Source organism: Equus przewalskii, chromosome 3 (assembly GCF_037783145.1).
Source record: "Equus przewalskii isolate Varuska chromosome 3, EquPr2, whole genome shotgun sequence".
Taxonomy (NCBI): domain Eukaryota; kingdom Metazoa; phylum Chordata; class Mammalia; order Perissodactyla; family Equidae; genus Equus; species Equus przewalskii.
This window is the reverse complement of record NC_091833.1, coordinates 70,763,494-70,788,059: the sequence shown is the minus strand read 5'-3', so window position 1 is coordinate 70,788,059 and position 24,566 is coordinate 70,763,494. Positions and strand designations below refer to the sequence as shown.

Here is a 24,566-nt window from a genome sequence, read left to right as displayed (position 1 = left end):
ATAGTCAATTTTGCTAAATGGTATAATTCATTTTATGTGAAATGATGCATATTGTATCATTTTGCCACAGTGTTCCAAAAATTTGTCTATGTAGATCAAGGCATTAATTTTTTTCATAACTCCTTTACCTTTATCATTACTTAATTTTGTCTGCTTTTTCTAGTTATTGGAGGTGTGTTAAATTTTTCCATTATGATTATGTGTTTCTATTTCTTCTTTTATTTCTGTCAATATTTCCTCTTTTATAAGTTGTAACAATATAATGTATGGTGTATGTACATGTAGGAGTATGTCACTTGATATTTCTTTTACTGTAGCAAATCTTTTGCCCTAAAATTTTCTATGTGTAATATTAGTTTGGCTCAACCAGTTTTCTTTTATTCAGTGTTTTACACGATATAAATATTTTTCCATTCTTTTATTTTAAACTCTCTGTGTTTTATATTTAAGGTATTTCTCTTATAAGCAGCATATTGTTAGGTAGTTTTGGTTTATCAATTTTTTTCTTAATATTTTAGTTGCAATATGTGACTAATTAATATTTAATATAATTACAGATATGTTTGGATCAGATCTATCTTGTTACTATTTTTAGTTTTTCTATCTGACTTAGGCTTTTGGTGTCCCTTTTTTCTCTCATATAGTGCATGCTTTTAGGTTACTCTGTGTTTTCTGGTAGGCCATATTAATGGCTCTCATTAATCTCTTTATATATTCTTTTACTTCTGTCATAGGATATACATACTTTAACCTTTAGTCACAAAGTAGCCGTAGATCAAATTCCAGTCAGGTTCCTCTGAGCCTTCTTCTTGACTAGGCCTCAACCTTGGCCTATAAGAGTTACAACTCCCAGCACCCACCATACTAAGAGACTTGAATAAACACAAGCATAGTTTCTAACAGCTCAAGGCTATGTCCCTAGGATGATGACCCCAGCCCTTTTAAATGCCTGGTTGAGAAAGGTCAACGTTGCCAAAAGAATTTACTGTTGTTCTAACCAAAGCTGGTCTATGGGCTCCTGATCTCTCTTTTCTGAGAGCATTTACTTTAGAAAATTTGCAGTTCTAAGACCTTTCTCTATGTCTTTGAGATGTATCTTCTACAACCCAGGAATATTCTTCTCAAGGAGTTGGGAGCCATGCTTTTGGAATGTAAAAAAAAAAAGATAGAGCTCCAGTTATCCAGTCTCTGTGGGCAGGTAGGAGCCCAACTTTGATAAGCACCTATTAGCACACACAGGTGGCCTAATCACGTAGACCAACTCCCCCACCCACTTTTTCTACTGCCCTGGCTTTGTTCCAGCCCTGGCTCTTTCTTCTTCCTTTCTCCTTTTGAAATGCCTGGTCACATCTGCACAGATCAGAGTTGTGCTAGTCTCTTTCCTCTACTGCAACAGCCTGCATAAAATCTGTCTTACTGCCTTTAACAAGTGTCTCGCTTTGTTTTTTCTTTTACAGTAGATAATGCCCCTTTTGCAAAGTGATTCTAACATGTTAAACCTCAACAGCAGTATGTGAAGATTCTGCTTGTTCCACATCCTCACCCACACTTGGTATTTTTCTATCTTTTTTTTCTTTTTGTTGTTATTTTAGTAGATATATGGTGGCATCACACAATTGTCTATTTCTCATTTCTCAGGTAACTAGTAAAATTGAATATCTTTCCATGCACTCGTTAGTCATTTGGACACCATCTTTTGATAAATTCTTCTCCTCATTTAAAAACTGTTTCTACTTTTTTATTATAGGTCCTTTACATATCCTGGAGACGAGTCCTTTGTCAGATTGATGGATAGCACTATCTTCTTCCACTCTACGGTTTGCCTGGTTACACTATTAAAAGTGTCTGTTGACCAACACATTTTACTATGGTCTCATAAATGAATATTTTATGTTTTTAACATTTAGCACTTTCTGTGTTATATTTAGTAGGAAAGGTTTTTTTCTATGATTAAGTCCAAAAGCTTTATTGTTTTATATTACTTATTTAATCTTCAAGGTACTTGACATCTATTTTCCAATATGGTGTGAGTTAAGGGTTAAGATTCTATTATTTCTCCATAGGAACATTCCCTTTACATAACAGTTTTCGTTGAAAATACCATCTGTTCCCCACTGCGCTACCATGTCAACAATGTCATAGATCAGTAAATACTTGATTCTAACTTTGGACTATTTTTTTCCATTAGTCTATTTACCTTTGTACCAAAACTTCAATGTCATATTTAGTATAATGTTATAATAGGTTTTTAAATTCTTCTGCAAAGTTATTTAGCCAAATGTGAGGTCTTTTATTTTCATACTAATGAAACTAACATTCACACTATTAACACTAGCTTGTCAAATTATGCATGTGCACATACTTAAAAATATACAAATACTGCAGGGAATCAGATCAGAATTCAATAAATTTATCGATCAATTTCAGGAGTACTTAATTGTTTACAATATTGAGTCTTCCAGGATCACAGAATATCACTTAGAATTGTGGTCACGTTCTTCATGCTAATTGTTTTAACTTAAAATTTAAATTGCCTATGTTAATATAACCGACTGCTTTTTTCCATAAAATTTTAACTAATTTATCTGAGCAAATAGTTTGCTTCTCTAGTCAACAGCCTTACCCTATTAACAGTTTGGTAACCTGAACAAAGAGCCTGCTAGTCAGGATAAGAATTTACATTTCAAAATTTGCCGCAGACTCTCGCCTTGCAAAGTCCACCAAGCCTAACCTGTTGTATCATGAATTTTGCCCAGTCTCAACCAATTCAACATCTTCTTAAACCATTTGACTTCAGACTAAAATATACCATGAACATCCTTTCTTAATGTCCCCTTCTGAGACACCAACTGCTAAGATCTTTTTGAAGTAGGCTCTCATTTGCTGCAGTAATTTAATATAGTCAGCTTTGCTAGATCAACAGATTTTAGGTGATCTATGTGGAAGAACTAGCAGCTGACATTTGGGTTCATTTAATATCATGCACGCCATTCAATAAGTGTATTCTAATGTCGTTACATATTTTGTTGCTTTTAAAAATGGCGCCTTTATGCTCCACTTCTCCAGCCGGGTTCAGTTCCCAGGTCCAGACGTACACCACCTGTTGGTGACCATGCTGTGGCAGTGATCCACATACAAAATAGAGGAAGATTGGCAACAGATATTAGTCAGGGTGAATCTTCCTCAGCAAAAAAAAAAAGGGGGCCTTTAAGAATATTAATTTAACATAGGTCTCATCATAAATTATAGAAACAATAAAATAAAATGGAGAAATTATAATTCTTTTTCTTTAATTTTCCTCTTTGATGATAAAAAAGCAATGTATCTGTCTTGTAAGCTATTATTTAATTGTCCATTGAAGGGGGTAGTTTATGATAAAATTAAAGACATTTTTAAAAAAACACACACCTGGACAACATGTTTTTTGATACGTCTGATTTTATTATATCTTCCATTCAAAGAATCAACGTTCTCTTTAGCTTCAGCTTATAAGCAATTTTGAAATTTATTTTGAAGAAAATTGTAATCCTTAGATAAACTATTGTGACTAGACATCATATTCCATTACAATTCAGCCAACTTTAATGAATTAATCAATTAGCTAATTAAACAATTAAATATTCTCAACTATTTCTTCAAAATTTACATAACTGATTTTTAAATGTCATATATTGATCTTATTGGTCAAATTTTCTGGAATTAAAAAAAAAAAAAATGTTTAAACTCATTCAGAGGGGCCTTCCCCATGGCCGAGTGGTTAGGTTTGCACACTCCACAACTAGAAGGACCTGCAATTAAGATATACAACTATGTACAGGGGGCATTTGGGGAGATAAAGCAGAACAAAAAAAAAAAGATTGGCAACAGTTGTTAGCCCAGGTGCCAATCTTTAAAAAAAAAAAACCCTCATTTAGAACATTATATTATATTGTATTAGATAGTTACAATAGGGTTTTGCCTAGGCATTTAATTTTATTGTAACCCTTTAGTCTTGGCTACTTAGATTCATTACTGATTTACTCCTTGTGGATTGTGCTAACATCTACCTCATTTCAAATTCATTGAGGTAACTCCATGCCGACATAGTCAACAGTCCGACCTGATTACCTCACAATCTTTATGTTCTAACTATTTTCAGGGCAACATTTCACAATTCTTGATTGCTAGTGCCGTACCAGAAACAGCTGACGCTGGCTCCCGTCAGCCTCCAAGAGCCAGTTGTGCGCATCTTACCTCTCTTCTCAGCCCAGTACCCTCGCTTTGGAAGCTTTTATTTACTCTGATGAAACCTACAAACACTATAAAGTAGGGCTTTTTGCTTTTACTGGACACGATTTTATTTTCCTGTGTACCCATAATACTAGTTGACAATATGGTTTTAAGGTAATTGTTTTATGGTACTACAGATAGCTAAAAATTCACACACACACACACACAGAACATTATAGTATTTCCTGCTTATTCACCTACTCACTTTGTTAGAAGCCAGAAACAAATGATTAGATGAAATTCTAATTATTAGTTAAACTTCTTTAGGAAACACAAATTTTGTTTTTAATCTAAAGTAACAAAGCAAAAAGCTATTTGGCAACGTGAAGCTTTCCTCGCACAGTTAGCTGAGGGAGCCCCTGTGTTCCAGGTCTTCTGATTCCGCAGTCATTGCTGGCCAGTGACCTTATCATAAATTATTCTTCTTCAGAGAAATTAATTATCTTTGGAAGCACTGCAACCCTCATCAAGTTTTTAAATACTGTAAATATCAAACTTCACAATCATTCACAGCGACAAAAAGAATCATCTCTAGGCTTCTTTTAATAAAAAACTAATCAGGACATTTGAAAAGCCATCTTCTACTGGACTTGTTTTGAAAGACTGTGACAGAATATTTTAAAGTAAAAATGTCCAAAGTAATCCCCAGTATTTGTATAAATATGGCACAAAATAAAGTGCCATATTTATTTTATTACTTTAAATTACACTTTAATAAGCTCATATACCCATAGAATAATGAGAAGGCCACTTTACTAAGGTATCAACAGAATTAAAAACTTGTTTTATGCCAAATTTGAAGATAACCTTCTAAACAGCTTAAATTAAATTTCCATCTCGGTAAAAATATGGCTATCTACTCTTACACATCCTTCATTCTAGCACGTGCTTGGAAATGACTGCCTGCCCGGCACTATTGTAGTAACTGGAGATAAAAAGTCAGGAGACTTTAAGAATAAGAATATACACATGTAAGTTAAAATTTATGGATGACAATGGGTATAATCCATGCATTATTAGCTTGGAAAGATATTTTTGTTATTTATTTGTTATTAAATTTACATTTGAAGTTAATCTATTTGGAATATTAAAAGTCACAATCTTAAATTCAAATTGAATAAGTTTCTGATGTGATATATAATTGCAGTTGAATAATTATATGGATTTTAAAAACTTTCTGTAGTCATTCACACACATATATGTTTAAATTACATTTGCTTTTGATTCTTAAAAGAATAAAATTTAATTATTGAATCTTAAGAGAATTACATTATTTTCTTAGAATTAAAAACTGCAGCATAATTATTTTAAAGGGAATAAAATTTATGACCAAAAGCATTTATAGATTATTTATGTATTTTATAGATCAACCAAAGAGAGGTACACTTGAATATGTGTTTAACTTTTTCAACATTTGAACAAATGCTTTAAAAATTTAGTTGAAAGTGCCAATATACAATGTCTTTAAATATTTTCTGTGGTTTCTGGGACTTGCAGAACCATAATTTTAAAGAACATAATGTGCATAATTTTGATATTAAGTAAAGTCCACACAACATCAAAACCACTGCATTCACATTTTATTCCTTATGTATCTTTATATTTTCAAAGCTAGGTTTCCTTAATACCTTTTGCAATAGATAATCTTTATCATAAGATGTTGCATGCTAAATTATGGGTGTTCTACTTTTCTCTCACTGGATTAGTCAATGTTTTAAATATTCTTGTATCTTCTAGAAAACATTAATAAATTTATATGCTTTATAAATGCTTAATATTAAGATTAGCTTTATTTTCTCTTACTTTCCACATTTTCCAAAGAGGAAATAATAAGTATTAGAGAATAATTCTGATCAGATAATTCCAAAATTTTTAAATAGAGTGAGCTCATACAGTGGACTCATAGAGTTGCATGTTTTTTGCTTATTGTCCAAGTCAGAAAATCCACTCAATGATTTAAAATGAGAAAAACAACTAGTTTTTAAGGCAGTTCTTCACTTTCACATTATTCAGATATATATACTTATATATATATACTATATACACACAATATCTTTAAACCTATTCAAATATTTCCAAATTTCTCCCACGCTTAACTATTTTGTAAATAAATTCAATATGTGATATGGTAATTTTCAAAATAGTAATATGCTAAATTATAAAAATTTTGATATAGAGCTAGAATTTTGTCTAAGATATTTTAGGGGAAAAAAGACAGATGAAATTTTTCTCTGCTGAGCTGGTCTTTAGCTGCTTTTATTTCTAGCCAGTCTTCAGATATATCCACACAGTTGTCCAAACACATCACCTACAAAGTAAGGTTGTATTCTCTACAGACATGTTTGAAGGGACTAGCTGCAGGCCAGCCCTGTGGCCAAGTCGTTAAATTTGCCGGTTGGGATCCTGGCCGCTGACCTATACATGGCTTGTCAGGCCATGTTGTGATGGCATCCCACTTACAGGAACTAGAAGGACCTACAATTAGGATATACAACTAGGCACTGGGGCTTTGGGGAGAAAAAAAAGAGGAAGATTGGCAACAGATGTTAGCTCAGGGCCAATCTTCCTCACCAAAAAGCAAAAAAATAAATAGCAAAAAGAAAGGACTAGCTCAAATCTTTCCCATTTCACACATCAACCTTTGAATCTGTCTATTTATTGGCGAGGTTAAAGGTCTCTGAAGGCTATAGAGTAATAGAAGACAGCTTATTAGTGTGGGATTTAAACATATGGTAGCTACTATTTCCAATATTAATTTAGAAGTGTATGCTTTTGAAAAATGTAATAAATTTATTCAAGAGAAAGCCTTAACAGGAGATTATCATAAAAGTGTTTGGATTTTTCCCCTCGGACCATATAGTTGCATGGCATTGAAAGGAGGGCATTGGGAACAGAATTTAAAAAAGTTCACAGTGATCCTTGCAAAAGAGATTTGATGAATGTACGTGTGCTAATATTGTAAAGGATAGGGAACTGGCAGCAGAGTGCAATAGCTGGATAGCCTCACTGGGTGCACTTTGGAAGTTTATGTTCCCTTGCAGGACACTTCCTTATAAGTAACACACATATACCTATTGATCCACAATGCCTGCTCCAATATATATCAAGTTTTCACATGTCCATTTTCCTGTTTCTGGATAGTCTGCTCTGTTCCATTAAACAATTTTGTTTTTGATCATTCTTGTTTCTGCTCTTACACAAACATTTTAGAATTAACCTGTAGATTTACACACACAGTGTTGCAATTGTGTTTGGAATTATACTACCATTTTGGGAATTTTTTTTTTTCTGAAGATTGGCACCTGAGCTGACAACTGTTGCCAATCTTCTATTTATTATTTATTTATTTATTTATTTCTAAAGATTGGCACCTGAGCTAACAACTGTTACCAATCTTCTTCTTCTTTTTTTTTCTGCTTTAGCTCCACAAATCCCTCTGGTATATAGTTGTGTATTTTAGTTGTAGGTCCTTCTAGTTGTGGCATGTGGGACACCGTCTCAACATGGCCTGACGAGTGGTGCCATGTATGCGCCCAGGATCCGAATCAGTGAAACCCTGGGCTGCCGCAGCAGAGCACGAGAACTTAACCACTCAGCCACAGGGCCGGCCCCCAACAACCTGGGAACATGTAAAGGCTTATTATAGTGAGTCTTTTAGTCCATGGGAATGAGGTATCTGTATTTGTTTAACTATAAACTAATGCCTTTTAATAAGTTTTGTGATTTCTTCTGTAAAGGTATTACACATTTCTGCATAAACTTTTTAATTTTTTTAGAAATATGAATAGTTTTCTTAAACCGAATTTTCTAAGCAATTTGCACTGGTTTGTAGAAGTGTAATTGCCTGTTTGACATGGATTGTTTTTTCTTTCTTCTTTTCCTCAAACCCCCCAGTACATAGTTGTATATTCCAGTTGTAGGTCCTTCTGGTTGTGCTATGTGGGATGCTGCCTCAGCATGGCTTGATGGATGGTGCTAGGTCCACACCCAGGATCCAAATTACTGAAATCCTAGGCTGCCAAAGCAGAGCACGCAACTTAACCACTGAGCTACAGGGCCAGCCCCAGTTTGATGTGGATTTTGTATCTAGAAAACATTTAACATTTTAACTTCACTGTTTTATTGAACTAGCTCGGACTCTAGTTTAATGTTGAACAGGTAGTTTTTCTATTAAGATTTTTCAGGTTCCTTAAAATTTTTCAGGAGATTTCTCTCTTACTTTCATTTGAAAGATATGATAAAAGATTAATTTGAATTGTTTTGAAAAGAATTACCAACAGAGCTAGACTCCCGCTGTAAATACTGACAATGTCAGATGCTCTTTGAACAGCCTCATTTGTGGCAAAGATGTGGGTATTTCTCCCTTCTGGACAATGAGAACCGTAAAAATGTCTGCGGAACCTTTCTGGGAGAGATTTTGTATTGATATTAAAAGAAAAGAGAGACCCCAAAACCAGTAACTCGAATCTCATCATGAGATTAGACAAACTCTATGTTAAGCGACATTCTGCCAAATATTCCGCTGTATGGCCATACCACAGTCTATCAATTCATCTATTGAAGGAAATCTTGTTTGCTTTCAAATTTGGGCAATTTTGAATAGAGCTACTATAAACATTCATGTGCAGGTTTTGTGTGGATATAAATTTTCAGCTCATTTGGGTAAATACCAAGCAAAGTGGTTGCTACATCACATGGTAAGAGCATGTTTAGTTTTGTGAGAAATTGCTAAACTATCTTCCAAAGTGGCTGGCATGTAACTTTTCTCGAAAAGACTTTTAGAAGGAATTTTAGAACTAAGTTTTTTACGGACAGAGATCAAGGCCGGAAATCTGGGTGAAATGTATTATGAGGAGTAGTTAGTAGTTAGGTCAGGAAATTGCACCATATCAAGTCAGAATTTCCATTCTTGAGCAAGAATATCAAGTAAGAAAATATGAGACTTCACGTTGGGAGATAGATAAAAAGACCTGCTATTTGAAGACAGTGTAACCAATCAACTAAACAAACAAATTAAGAGAGGCAAAGAGTTGTAAAGAATGACCAAGAGCAGGGGAACTTCTCTGAGAAGTGAAAATTTTATTAAGGATTGAGGTAAAATATTGTATTTTTTCTTTTTTATGAGGAAGATGAGCCCTGAGCTAACATGTGCTGCCAATACTCCTGTTTTTACTGAGGAAGGCTGTCCCTGAGCTAACATCCATGCCTATCTTCCTCTACTTTATATGTGGGATGCCTACCACAGCACGGCTTGCCAAACGGTGAGTAGGTCCGCACCTGGGATCTGAACTGGCGAACCCTGGGCCACAGAAGCAGAACGTGTGAACTTAACTGCTGCACCACCAGCCTAGCCCCCAAAATACTGTACTTTTAATGAACAGTTCCAGTTTTTGGTCAGTCTCTTTCCTTTACGCTATTGTAAAGCAATATTTCCCTGGGATCACCAAGGACTTCAACTATAGCCCTGCCAGTATTACAGAACAGACAGAGTGTAAAATAAATACTTTTCTGAAAAGTTAACTACAGGTTGATGTAATAATGTTAAAAGGGAAACGCAGATCTTTGTCATCATCACAAGATCAGATTGGAGAAGAATGGAACATTTCCCCAAATTAAGTTGTTGCTACTTTAGTAAGGTTTCTGGAATACACACCTTGCGTTATTCATAGTTGGCTTTTAGAAAAAAGAATACTGAAAAAGTGTTAAGAAATTTAAAAACGAAAAAACTCTTCTTTTCCAGTTAAAGAAAATTGAGAACTATAATCAGCCTTTATTTGTAATACATTGTCAGGGATAGATAAAACTATAATAGTTATTGACATAGGGAAATCTAGAAGAAATGAAGGTAAAATGACTTAGATCCTTGAAATATGCTCCTTATTTGAAAATAGAGTGCTTTATATGTGCTTTTAATTGATGTCAGAGAGGAAGTAATTCATTGACCTGTTTATGGACTAAGGAAAAAAATCATTAGGCACCTGATAATATTAGTAGAAAAAGGGGAGGGATATTCACGTTAGTTTAGATATTGGTTGTTTGTGAAAAACTCCAGAAGGATACAATCTAAATTTTTGATTGAACAAGTAGGGAGCAGATGTGAGTTAGTATGGAGAAATGGCTAATTATGCACACCAAGGGAAATGATTAGAATTACCTGCACACATATATAAATTAATCAGAACCTCTCTAGAGGTAGATCAGAGGAAAACTAAAGATGATTGAAAGGAAGTTTTGTTGAGGTGATCCAGAGTGCAAATAATATATTGAGCCTCACACATGCAGTAAGAGTTTCACTACTTTCAATCCGAAATTGATAATTTCTGCATTAAAGTATTTAAAGTGTTTAAAGACAGGTATTAACCACCAACTAACACATAAGTACCTATTTCTGATCAAAGAGGCTTTTGATTAGTTAAATAATAAGATTTCATTACCTGATTCAATTCATTTTCAAATTTTCCTTTTTCATTTCCTTAGAGAGTATAGCATATGACAACAAAGGTGATATATACATATATATGTAGTTTAATTGTTTCCAAAATATCTAAAAAATCCCCAAATGTAATAAAAGGAAATGTTTTAAGATTCCTGGAAGGACACTAACATGTTAATACCTTTCCAGTGAATAGATTTTATTTTCCCTAAATATTATTATTTATTCCTAATACTTCAAATACTATGGAGACATTTCATAATTAATTTTCAAATTCAACGTTTCATAATTCAGTGTTTAATTTTGTTGATTTTTTAGTTAACGGAACTAATTTTAGAACAGTATTACATTTACAAAATATTTGATAAAATAGTGAGAGAGTTCCCTTATATGCTCCACACACTATTTCTACTATTATTAACATCTCACATTAGTATTTTACATTTGTCACCATCAATGATCTAATTCTGATACATTATTATTATTAACTGAAATCCATAATTTACTCAGATTTCCTTAGTTTTTACCTAATGTCATTTTTCTGTTCCAAGAACTGATCCAGGATACTACATTATATTAATTTTCATGTCTCCATAGTCTCCTCTTGGTTGTAACAATTTCTCAGATTTTCCTTTTTTTTTGATGACCTTGACAGTATTAAGGATTACTAATCCTCGTGTTGCATGATGCCACTCTATTGGAACTTGTCTGATGTTTTTCTCATAATTAGGCTAAGTTTATGGGGCTTCGGCTGGAAGATCACACAGGGAAAGTGCCAATATCATATCAGATGAAGGGTTCTTTTCACCAACGTGATTTATGATTGTTGATATTGACCTTGATGATTTATCAGGTATAGCCATTATAAAGTTACTTTTCACCCACTCATTTCAATACTATTCTCTTTGGAAAAAGTTGCTATGAGCTCCCAGACTTATATTCCCTTTCTTAAGGAAGGAATATCTATATTATTTATTTGGAATTCTGCACACAATTTTCATCAGTTGACAAATCGTTTTTCATGCTATAATAAGGTTATTTTGTCAGTACATATTTTCAGTATCTTGCTTTTATAGCTTTCTAGGGTTGACCCACTACTTCCATTTTGAAATTTAAAATTCATGAAGCTGATCTGGGTCACACTATAACCATGAAACTTAAACCATTCTCTGTAAATTGAGGAGGTTGTATGAGATCATCTCTAACGTCTTTTCAAGTGCCTATATTCTATGGATCTTATCAATCTTTAAGTTCTTCAAAATCAGCGTTCATTGATAAATTTTGCCTGTGATTAGAAAGTTCACTAACTTACTGGTTTCAACTACATCTGGAATGTATTTTTCAATTTATTCTGTATCTTGTCGCTTGTTAAACTTTTTCTAAAGTGTAATTTTGATCCTTTTATCAATCTGAAGATGAACAAACAAACAAACACATAGATATGAAAGACAGATTGGTGGGTACCAGAGGTGAAGGGGGTAGGGGGAGAGCAAAAGGAGTAAAGAGGCACATATGTATGGTGACGAATGGAAACTAGACTTTTGGTGAGAAACACCATGCAGTCTATGCAGAAGCTGAAATATAATGATGTATACCTGAAATTTACATAATTTTATAAACCAATGTGACCTCAATAAAAAAAAATCTAGTAGTAGTCTACCATTCCAATATCAAATATTAACAAATATCTAAGCAATATCTGATATAACAGTAGCCTTGTACCAACATATACTCACATACAGTTAATTCACACTATTAGCATAAATCCTAGCATATCATAAAATATTTCTTAATCTTATCCCTACAGGATTATAAACTTCTTGAGGATAGGGACTATGTGTTGTACAATTTCATAACCAGGACACCTCTCAGCATAGTATTTAGTACTTGGACATGTATTTAGAGATTCTCAATAAGTTATTTTTCCATTATATCCCATGTATCAGTCTCGGAGAGTTTGAAGAACATAGAATCCACCTTCGAAGAATATATAGTCCATTATAGTCCAGTGATGCAGACAGAGATACATTTCTGATATTATGTGTTGAGTCTTATGGAAAAGACACGAAAAATTTATGATAAGTGAAAGTCAAAGGAAGTCATAATCCAGATTAGAAAGAGTACTATAAAGTCTTTCTGGATTGGCAGAGGCTTAACTTTAATGTTAAAAGAAATTATGTAGAGTTATTTAAAATGAATTGTAGATAGGAGGAGGGCATTTAGGGAAGAGGGAATATTGTGGAAAACAGTTTGTTGCATCCAGAGGAGGACAAAGTAGAGAAGTAAACAGGATCAGATATTAAAAAGATCTTGTAGGTTATTCTATGTGGTACTACATTATCCTAAATATTATGGCAACTCACTGCATGATGTCTAGGTAGGTTTGTAACTTAGATAGTTTTCTGTTTTAAAGTATGTCTTATTGTAGTTTGTTGGAGGTGGTAGCTTGTAACAATAGGAAGTACGTGATTTGTTAAGAAACTACTGTGGTAATTCAGTTGAAGAAATATTAGAGCCTTTCCAGTTAGACTAAGATTGTTACTAGAATGATAGATCCATATCCTGGCCATGTGACTTTGAAGTGTTTCCTACTAGAATGAATGAAGTATATGCCCGTGGTTCACTGATATTGAGTTTGGACGTATGACTTGCTGTGGCCCATGAAATGTAGGCAAAGCAACAGTGTGCTAGTTCACGGCCAATAACTTAAAATAAATCACAGGTTTCCACTTGTCTTCTTGTTTTCTGCTATCCATCGTGGGAAAAACTTGTCCCAGGATGCTTCTCCACGTAAGCTGAAGAATTCTGTGGAGCAGACCTGAATCCAGCTTGTAGACTGAAATCAGGTCCAACAGATCCTAGCCAAATAGAAAATCACCTGCAGATCGTTGAGCAAGAAGTAAATGATTTTTGTTTTAAAATGCTGTATTGTTTTGTTTTGTGTTTTCGTTCTTGTGTTTTTTTTTGTTTTTTGTTTTTTTTCCCCAACTGAAAACTAAGTAGTACAAAGGAAGAGATGGGAACACTTCAAAGATATTTTGTTATGGCAGTATACTTAACAAGACTTGTATTTAATTGGAACTATGTTGTGAGGGAGAAAACAAGGACAAGTGGTTCCTCATATTTCTGGCTTGGACAATTTAATATAGAAAATGAGTGCTGGTAAGTGATATATACCAAGGTTTATTAAACTTAGTCCTTCCCCTCATATCCACATTTAATCCTCATTTCTATACTCATAACATTTATTGCCTGTTCAACTTTTTTTCAAACTTTATTTAAGCTTAAGATTTTAATATTCTCGAGGCCAGCCCAGTGGTGCAGTGGTTAAATGTGTATGTTCCACTTTGGCGGCCCGGGGTTCGCTGGCCCGGATCCCGGGTGCAGACATGGCACTGCTTGGCACACCATGCTGTGGTAGGCACCCCACGTATAAAGTAGAGGAAGATGGGCATGGATGTTAGCTCAAGGCCAGGCTTCCTCAGCAAAAAGAGGAGGATTGGCAGCAGATGTTAGCTCAGGGCTAATCTTCCTCAATAAATAAAAACTAAATAAATAAAAAAAGATTTTAATATTCTCCTTGACATCCCCCCAAAAATAAATTTGGAATCATTGCCAAGATGCAGTATTGTTGTGAACATCTAACTAAATAGTAATGATCATAAGGTAAATGTGGACAAGGATTATGTCTATAATTTAACTATTCTATGTTCAATACCTACTAGAGAGCAGACACTAAAAACATTTGATAAATATATGAATAAATGAATGAAGTATGTGTGAAGTGGAGTGACAGAATAAGGGAGAAAGATTGATAGGAGGCTTGATATTAAGTATTATATAATAATCATTATTTGTATTTATAACATTAATTTGGAGTTTTCAGAAATAAACATGTATTTATGTATATGTAAATATGCATATATATTTATATCAACTTTCAAGCACAAGTATATTACATACGCTATATAATATGAATTGTGATAATTTGAAGATGAAATTTTAATTGAAATAATATTTATTCTAGGCATGCTACATAGAGAATACACATTATGTTACATAATTAAATTATAAATATGATATTATGGTAAGCAAAACTATCTTTAATCTGTTATTTTACTACTGCATGGTCATAAAGAAAACTTCTCAACAAGTTACTTTTGCAAAATATCTTTCTCATAGTTAATTGTAGTTTATAAACACATCTTCAAATAATCCCCAAACCATGACTTGTTTGAAGTTTTAAAATGAACTTTAACATTCTGTTTTAGTGTGACTGTGTGTGTGAATATGCGAATCATATATTCAAGAAATCTTATAAAGAAGGATAATTTAAATCGAAAAAGCTAGCTTTAATGTCTTAGAACTAAAATTCATGAACTACTAAGGCAATTCATTTATTTATTTATCATATGCATATTAAGCATCAACTAGTACACCAGAAAAGAGCCAGAATGCTGGGGATGTAGAAGTTTCCTATGTTCAAATAACTCCCATTCAGTTCAGTGGATGGGGGTGGGAGGCAAAATTAAAAGTAATAACGTACAGTTAAAGAAGTGCTAAAATAAGCGTAAGCTTGTAAACCTATTAGAGACTGGAAGAGTATTAGTTCAGCCAACCGAGGTATGTTGAAGACAGCCTTCTACAGTGGGAGATATCCTCACTGGAGGTGTGAAATAGAAGGACATGAGCATGAATTTAAAAAGTCACCAAAAATTAGATTAAGAATTTACATGAATAATTTAAGTATAGAAACAAATTACTGGATAGGTAAATGCAAACCAGATATTCTGTAATACATATTGATCCTCCTCACCATATTTGTAAACAATTGACTTGAAACAAACTGCATTGGAATATAAAGCATTTAATAATCTTTTCTTAATTATTTGTAAATGCAAACAGATATTTAAATCCAAATTATCAGCAACTTGTTTCTGAGGGACTATTGACTATTTATAATCAATCACAAGCAATCAGTTGGAATTGATTATAAATAACAGATAGCTTTGACTATACCCCATACATTAAATGGGAAAATATTTATGTGATACTAATTGATTTATGTGTGTGTATGTCTGTGCATGTGTATGTAACCACATACTATACATAACTACTACAAGAATCACTGTGGAAAGCATTCGTTTTACTGTCTGGTCAATTTGAAGACAAAAATTCAGATAGCATTTTGTAGTTAAGCAGTGAAATATACATATATTTATGGTAGACTTTTATATCATAAAGTTATTGCAAACAAGTTTTAATAAAATCTATGTAATTTGAATAAGTAATATATGATGTACTTTGTTGTAAATATACTCAAATGTATTATGGACTATCATGTTTAGGTAAAATTTGCCATTATATTTTCTTTTTTTTTTTTAATGTTTTTATTTTTTCATTTTTTCATTTTAGTAGCTAACAAAGCAGTGTAAATAACTAATTTATTTTTGATATCATTAAGAACTTAGTTTTCAAAACATAGGTGAAACTTCACAAAGGTTCATTATATACAGCTTTTTTTACTTAATTTTTTTCCCAGCTTTGTTGAGGCATGGTTGACAAATAAAAAGGGTGTATATTTAGAATATACAGCAGGATTTTTTTTAAGGCATACAATGTGATGATTTAATATAGGTATATATTGTGAAGTGATTACACAATCAAGTTAATTAACTTATCCATCACCTGACATAGTTATTTTGTGTGTGTGTGATAACACTTAAGATCCACTCTTTCAAGTTGTGAGTGTTCAGTACCGTATTATTAACTATAGTCACCATGCTGTACATTAGATCCCCACAATTATTCATCTTAGAACTGAAAAATATAGCTTTTTATAATGACATGATTATTTCTTACGTGCTTTTTATTTTGTTTTGAAAATATTTCTGTCACTGTAATTGCTGTTTTGATCTCCTTACTGGTGATCAGTATATTCAAATTTTCTATATCTTCCTGGTCCAGTTTTGGAAGGTTGTATGTTTCTAAGAATTTATCCATTTCTTCTAGATTATCCAATTTGTTGGCGTATAGCTTTTCATAGTATTCTCTTATTATCTTTTGTATTCCTGAGGTGTCCGTTGTAATCTCTCCTCTTTCATTTATGATTTTATTTATTTGAACCTTCTCTCTTTTTTCTTGGTGAGTCTAGCTAAGGGTTTGTCAATTTTATCTTTTCGAAGAACCAGCTCTTGGTTTCACTAATGTTTTCTATTGTTTTTTTAGTCTCTATTTCGTTTATTTCTGCTCTGATTTTTATTATTTCCTTCCTTCTGCTGATTTTGGGCTTTGTTTCTTGTTCTTTTTCCAGTACCTTTAGGTGCACTTTTAGATTGTCTATTTGGGATTTTTCTTCTTTGTTGAGGTAGGCCTGAATTGCTATAAACTTCCCTCATAGAACCGCTTTTGCTGTATCCCACAGATTTTGGCATGTCGTGTTTTCATTTTCATTTGTCTCCAGGAATTTTTTTATTTCTTCTTTGATTTCTTCATTGACCCAATCATTGTTCAGTAGCATTTTGTTCAATCTCCACATTTTTGTGGCTTTTCTGGTTTTCTTTCTGTAGTTGATTTCCAGTTTCATACCTTTGTCATCAGAAAAGATGCATGGTATTATTTCGATCTTCTTAAATTTATTGAGACTTGTTTTGTGGCCTAATATGTGATCAATCCTGGAGAATGTTCCATGGGCATTTGAAAAGAGTGTGTATTCTGTGGTTTTTGGATGGAATGTTTTGTATATACCTACTAAGTCCATCTGGTCTAATGTGCCCTTTAAGGCGAGTGTTTCCTTATTGATCTTCTGTTTGGATGATCTATCCATTGGTGTAAGTGGAGTGTTAAAGTCCCCCACTATTATTGTGTTACTGTCTATTTCTCCTCTTATGTCTGTTAATAATTGCTTTATATATTTACATGCTCCTATGTTGGGTGCGTAGATATTTACAAGTGTTATATTTTCTTGTTGGATTGTTCCCTTTATCATTATGTAGTGCCCGTCTTTGTCTCTTATTACAGTTTTTGATTTAAAGTCTATTTTGTCTGATATAAGTATTGCTACCCCTGCTTTCTTTTCTTTGCCATTTGTATGGAATATCTTTTTCCATCCTTTCACTTTCAGTTTGTGAGTGTCTGTAGGTCTGAAGTGTGTCTCTTGTATGCAGCGTATACATGGATCTTGTTTTTTTATCCAGTTGGCCACCCTATGGCATTTGATTGGAGCAGTTAATCCATTGACATTTAAAGTAGCTATTGATAAATATGCATTTATTGCCATTTTGTCACTTTTTCTTTTTTTGGGGCCTTTTAGTAGTTCTTCTCAGTTCCTTTCTTTTTCTCTTGCTCTCTTCACTTGTGGTTTGATGGCTATCTTTAGTAATATGTTTGATTTATTTTGTCTTACTTTTTTTCCTGCTTGTTATAGGTTTTTGGTTTGTGGTTACCATGAGGATCCTATTTAATATACTATGCATATAACAGTCTATATTGAGTAGATAGACTCTTTAGCTTGACCTCTTTCTAAAAGGTCTACTTTTTCACTCCCCTCCTCCCACATTATATGTTTTTCACATCATATATAGTCTTTTGTTTAGTGTGTGTCTATCCATTACCCTCTTATCATTGAAATAGGTAATTTTAGTACATTTGTCTTTTAACCTTCATATTATCTTCACAGGTAGTTGATCTGCTGCCTTTACTATACTTTTACCTTACAAGTGATTTTATTGCCTGTTTTTTCTTGTTTTGGATTTTTTTGATAATTTTTTTTCTTTTATCTCTATTTGTGGTCATTGCTTTCCCACTTAAATAAGTCCCTTCAGCATTTCTTGTAGAACTGGTTTCTTGGTGATAAACTACTTTAATTTTTGCTTGTCTGGGAAGCTCTTTATCTTTCCTTCTATTCTGAATGACAGCCTTGATGGATAGAGTATTCTTGGTTATAGGTTTTTTTCCTTTTAGCACTTCAAATATGTCATGCCATTCTCTTCGCGCCTGTAGGGTCTCAACTGAGAAGTCTGCTGACAGCCTGATGGGCTTCCCTTTATATGTCACTTGTGGCCTTTCTCTTGCTGCTTTTAGGATTCTCTCTTTGTCTTTAATTTTTGACATTTTGATTATAATATGTCTTGGTGTGGGCCTCTTTGGGCTTCTTTTGTTTGGAGCTCTCTGTGCTTACTGAACTTGGATGTCTGTTTCCTTCCTCAGGTTAGGAAAATTTTCCTCTATTATTTCAACTAATAAATTTTCTGCCCTTTCTCTCTCTTCTCCTTCTGGGACCCCTATAATCCAAATGTTAGCATGCTTGATATTGTCCCAGAGTTCCCTAACACTGTTCTCATTCTGTCTAATTCTTTTTTCTCTTTTCTGTTCTGCTTTGGTGATTTCCTCTAATCTTTTCTCTAGCTCACTGATCCGTTCTTTTGCTTCCTCTACTCTGTTATTGAGTCCCTCTAGTGAATTTCTCATTTCAAGTATTATATTCTTCATTTCTGATTGGTTCTTTTTTATATCTTCCAGTTCTTTGCTGATGTGCTCACTGTGTTCATCCATTCTTCTCTGCATATCTGTGAGCATCCTCATTATATTTTGTTTGAATTCCTTGTCAAGGAGGTCGCTGGTTTCTGTTTCACTTAGTTCTTTTTCTGGTGTTTTGTAGTGTTCCCTTGCTTGGAAAGTATTCCTTTGCCTCCTCATTATGCCTCTTTCTCTGTGCCATCTTCTTTGTACTAGGTGAGTCAGCTATGTCTCCTGATCTTGGAGAAGTGGCCTCATGTATGAGATGCCTTATGAGGCCCAGCAGTGTGCCTCCCTCTCGTCACCAGACCATAAGAAGCAGGAGTGACCCCTTTGTGGGCTACTTGTGTTCTTCTGCTGTGGCAGGGTTGCTCCCACTTCAGGTACCCAGGGAGTCTGATCTTTCCTTCCCTGGCCAGCTGTTTGTAAATCCGGTTTGGGGGGCCTCAGCACTGTTGGCTACAAAGTCTATTAGCACACTCTTATTGCAGTTGTCCTCTTAATTGGGTTGGTACCCAGTGCAGCTGGTTGCTAGGCTCAGGGGCGTAAAGCTGTGATAGGCCTGAGGCCAACAAGGCTGTTGTCAGTTCTCTTAGGAGTGCAGCTGAGTGGGGTTAGCCCTTAGCATGGAGGCACTCAGTTGTTTCAGGCTTTGGAAGGTGGGGCTGATCCTTTTTATGGCTATTTGTGAAGCACAAGTCTTCTGCCGCTGATAAGCCTCACCCCACCCCCCCCCCACTGGACCACATACACTGTCAACACAGTACTGGTCCGTGCACACTTCTCAACCTCCTGGAGCATACCCCACCGCCACACTGCAGAGGCCCCCACCTCTGCCCCAATGCCCCCCACAGTTCACCTGGTCCTCACACAAGCCCTGCCCCACAGAGGCAAACACCCTTGCCTGCCTGTAGAGGATCAAGGCACTCAGTCAATGCAGGCTGAATAGCAGCCTGAGGGCTTGCTGTTAGGTGGGGCCAGTCCCTAGGGTGGGTTGCCTGCCCTGGCTGAACTGGATTAAATTTGTGCTCTAGTGGGTGTGGCAGACTCCTGGGCTAACAGCCTAAGGGACACACCTCAATGGCCCCCACCGGTGTCCGGTGTCCAGTGTCTGTATCAGCAAGCCTGGACCAGCTCAGAACAACGGCCCCCACCAATGTCTCAGTCTCAGGAGAGGATCGTCCTCTCACCAAGATGCTCCCAGAGCCCATCAGGTGAGTCTCGTTTCACGAAATGACAGTCAGCCTTCTCTCTGGTGATTTTAGGTTGCTGCAATGAGTGAGTTTGTGCATGGGCCCTTTAAGACCCGGATCTTTTTGGCTTTTGGCCAATAGCTTTTCTGGGGTGTCCTCGCTGCAGTTAATAGCCAGCAAAGCCAGACAGTAAGACCCCCCTCTCATTTGGGCTGAGTCCAAAGGATGGTTATAGCCATATTGACCCCGCTCCGGACCTCGCTCCTCCAGGGAGGGCTGCATACCTTAGGTTGGCTCCCGCCTGGCCAGCTGAGAAGCTCCGCTGCTCCCAAAACCGGTTTTTGTCCTCTCCTGCCGGAGTTGCTGCCTCTTCTGCTTTCGTCAGGACTGTCCCTTGCCGTGGGGGTTCTTTTTATCCAGTGTTCAGTTTTCAATCCAGGATGATTCTTCCCAAAATTGTTGTAACCTGGTTGTGTTCGTGGGAGGAGGTGAGTTCAACGTCTGCTCACAGCGCCATCTTGACGAGATCTCCCTATATTTTCTAATTTTTTTAGTGTAAATAGCTTAAAATTGGAAATAGGAAAAACATTACACAACTATAAATATGCATTTATTTTGAAATCTTTCACTGTTATTCACTTCAAAACCCATCAATTCAAATCAACTATATCTCTTACAGAGAAATGATGAAACAAGAAGCCTTGAATTACCGAATAGCAACTTAACTAAATCAGTTAATATGTTACATTTTGCCAAGTTGAACTTGACAAATATATTCAGAACTCATCAGTCATAAAATTTTTACAAGTTGAAGTTCGGTCACTCATTTAAAAAAAATTCATATTTTTAAAAATAATTAAAGCACTAGTTCATTAAATAACTCCTTTTGTTAATGTTAATGAATCCATTTTTGGAATGAATACGTATTATATGAATAGCTTTGTGTTTAGACACAAACACTCAATATAACATCATAGTAAGTGTTTTTAATCATTACAATTTGTTCAGATTTTTAAAGTCAGATTTTATCAAAGTATGATGTAATAAGGCATACAGTTCTATGAGTTTGTATATAGTTGTGTAACTGCCTTCAAAATCAATGTACAGAACATTTCCATCACCTTAAAAAATGCCTTTATGCTTCTTAGCATTCAATGTATGCCACCTGTCTCAAGTCCTGATCTGAATTCAGTCCGTATCAGTATTGCCATTTCCGGAATGTCATATAAATGGAATCACGCAGCATAAATCTTTTGAGTCTGCCTCATTTTACATAGCATAATGCTTTTGAGTTTCATCCATATTGCTACATGTATCTGTTGTTTGTTCATAACAATAAGTTTTAATTTAGTTTCTAATGCATGTCTCCTGTGGGAAAGATTCATGGGTGTCTTTCTGTAAATCTGGTTAGTAGAACCAAGTTTGAAAGTATCATGAGAATCGAATCTTTCTTCTCTGGGCTTAGAAATGACAACTGAGATTCAGAGAGGTACCTCATCCAAATAAAAGAAAACTAATTGCTACTTGTAAAAAAGGTCTTTATAGTAGCCTCATAAGCATCTGTTAAACATTATTTTTTAATATCTATCTATTGATCATAAAAGACTATACCACAATTCACAACAGGTTAACTAAAAACATAAAAATCTAGATAGACATTGAAGTACGACTTGAGATGGAGTAGTAGATTCTCATGGTGCCCCTCCTCCTTTATCTGAGCTGGATTTCATGGATTTATGTTCTTTGCATGTTCTAATAATACTTTCCGACTTCATCTTCCCTCTCTGGAAATACTTTTAGTTGGACTTTTCTCCACAGTCTGGCTATTAAAGCTAGTATTCCTTAGGTATATATTTTAGAACCTCTTTTTCTTTGAACTTGATATCTACTTCTTCTTGACTTCATTTGCCATCCACATATCATGACCATATGAATAACATAATTGCAAAATATATGTATCCAATCAAATACCTCTTTCGTGTTTAAAACATATGTGAAACAATTTACTAAGGCCTCAGCTGGCTATCTAGCAGGGATCTCAAATACAGCAAGTCCAAAAATAAACTCACTATCTCCCTTGTACCTATTTCCTCATGTGTTTCCAACCTCAGCGAATGACACTACACTATGCTCAACTTCTTTATCCAGACGCATGGGGTTTGTATTGATTACAGCTGGTCCCTTAAACCAACTTCACTCAGTTACCATGCCTTGGCTGGATAATTCTGTCTCCTACATATCTCTACTCCCTCAATTTTTCTCCATTACCCTGTAACTGCCATTAGTCTATGACACTCTATACTTTGATCTCACTCAGGATCATCCTAAATAGTTCCCTGCTTATCTGTGGCTTTTCCCCATTCCATCTTTGTATCACATTAGAGTATTAGTGATTTTTCAGAAATGACATTTTATTCATGCCGCTCACCTGTTGATTATCCATTGCCCTAGGAAAAACCAAGCTACGTGCCTAGACTTCATGATCCATCACCAATCATCTCTGTAGCTTCACCTTCCAGTAATTAGCCCTCCTCTTCTAAGTTTAAACCTTAGCAAAAACGCCTCACCTCTTGGCCTTCACTTACATAGTCCTCTCTGCCTGGGGCAATCGTTCCTTACATGCCTAGCTAATTTCTACTCTTTGAAAAAAGAAGCTTGAATATCACCTTCTGAATGAAATTTTTCCTGATTCCCCTCACTAGATTAGCTTTTTTGTAGTATCTTCTTGTCTTAATTTTCTATTGCTTTTATAACAAATTGACACAAATTTAGTGGCTTAAAACCTCACATATTTACTACTTTATAGTTCTGTAGAAGTTAAACGCAAGTCTCACGAGGGTGAAATTAAGGTGTCCACAGGGCTGTGTTCCTTTCTGGAGGCCCTAGGTAACAATCTATTTTTTGCCTCTTCCAGCTTTCAGAGGCTGCCCCCATTCCTTGCCTCATGAACCCCTTCCTCCATCTTCAAATCAGCAGCATTGCATCTCTCTGACTTTTCTTCCACAGTTACATCTCACTATACCCACCGTAGGGGAAGCATTTCTGATTTTAAGAATCTATGTGATTAGATTGGGCCTACATTTATAATCCAGGATATTCTACCCCCACAATGTCCTTACTTCAGTCACATCAACGAAGTCCTTTTAGTCACGTATGGTAAGATATTTGAAGGTTTTAGGGATGAGGACATTAGAACTATGATCTTATGACGTGAACATCTTTGGGGAGCCATTATCCTGCCCACCACAGTTCTCATTTTACCTTTAATTCTCCCTTCTATGCATGTAACAGATAGCATTGCAATTTTTATTTCATGCCTATCTTGTTGGTTAGTTTATGCCGTGAAGTACAATGTTTGAACTCTTTGTTTCCTACTCTCTAGAAATTGAGAGTTCCTCTTAAATATTTGTTAATCAAAGCAATGGCTACCTACTACCTGGATGAAACTGAACTTGAGGCTCTAAAGGAAATGTGGAATGTAATAAAAGTTATTCTACAATATTTTTAGTTATAAAACACATTAATCTCTTCTATCTTTGCCTGGGAACTCCTATTCTTTAGACGTCAGTATGCATAGGAAAAGAACAATTATTGCATGCAGCTGATATTGTTTGACCTACTCTCTTGAGTGAGTTAATAATGTCTTTTCTCCCATGAGCAATATCTGATTTCTATTTAGTGAAAACTCATTCCCCATCCTCCCAAAACAATCCTTTTAAGTTTTAGATATTATTATGGTTGTATTTAACAAAAAATCTTTTATATATCTTCCTAGGTTAATTTCATGGAAAATAAGAGACAATCATCAATGGCTTCTTGCATAAGACTTCCTCCAGTCTGAAATAAATTCTGCTTAATTTTATGAGGCATATTTGTTAGCATTTTCAGTTTAAAAGCATAGAATCCATATCAAATGGTTGTATGGACTTTGCTCATCTTTGAACTGTCTGACTTCAGATATATTACTTACTCTTCTCCTGTTATTCTCTGTTTTATGGGGTAGGCTGTCAGCCTCAGCACCCCCCCCACCCCAACCCACCTATGGCTTCAAGTTGCATCTGGACAACACGTGATGCTGGAATAGAATTTTACAACCAGACACAAAGAAGAAGAGAAAAGTCAAGGTATGTTTCTCTTGCTTTCCGCCTTGAGCA

At 35.0% G+C, this 24,566-nt stretch overlaps 1 long non-coding RNA gene across 2 annotated transcripts in view; it reads left to right on the top strand.

The window, feature by feature from the left end:
* LOC139082307 (uncharacterized) overlaps positions 1-24,566 on the top strand; it is a 50,116-nt gene that overhangs the window by 13,452 nt on the left and 12,098 nt on the right. For both annotated transcript variants that reach the window (XR_011538183.1, XR_011538182.1), the window contains exons 3-4: positions 1,748-9,530; positions 24,416-24,536. This is a non-coding gene — a long non-coding RNA (uncharacterized lncRNA). The remainder of the gene's footprint in view (positions 1-1,747; positions 9,531-24,415; positions 24,537-24,566) is intronic.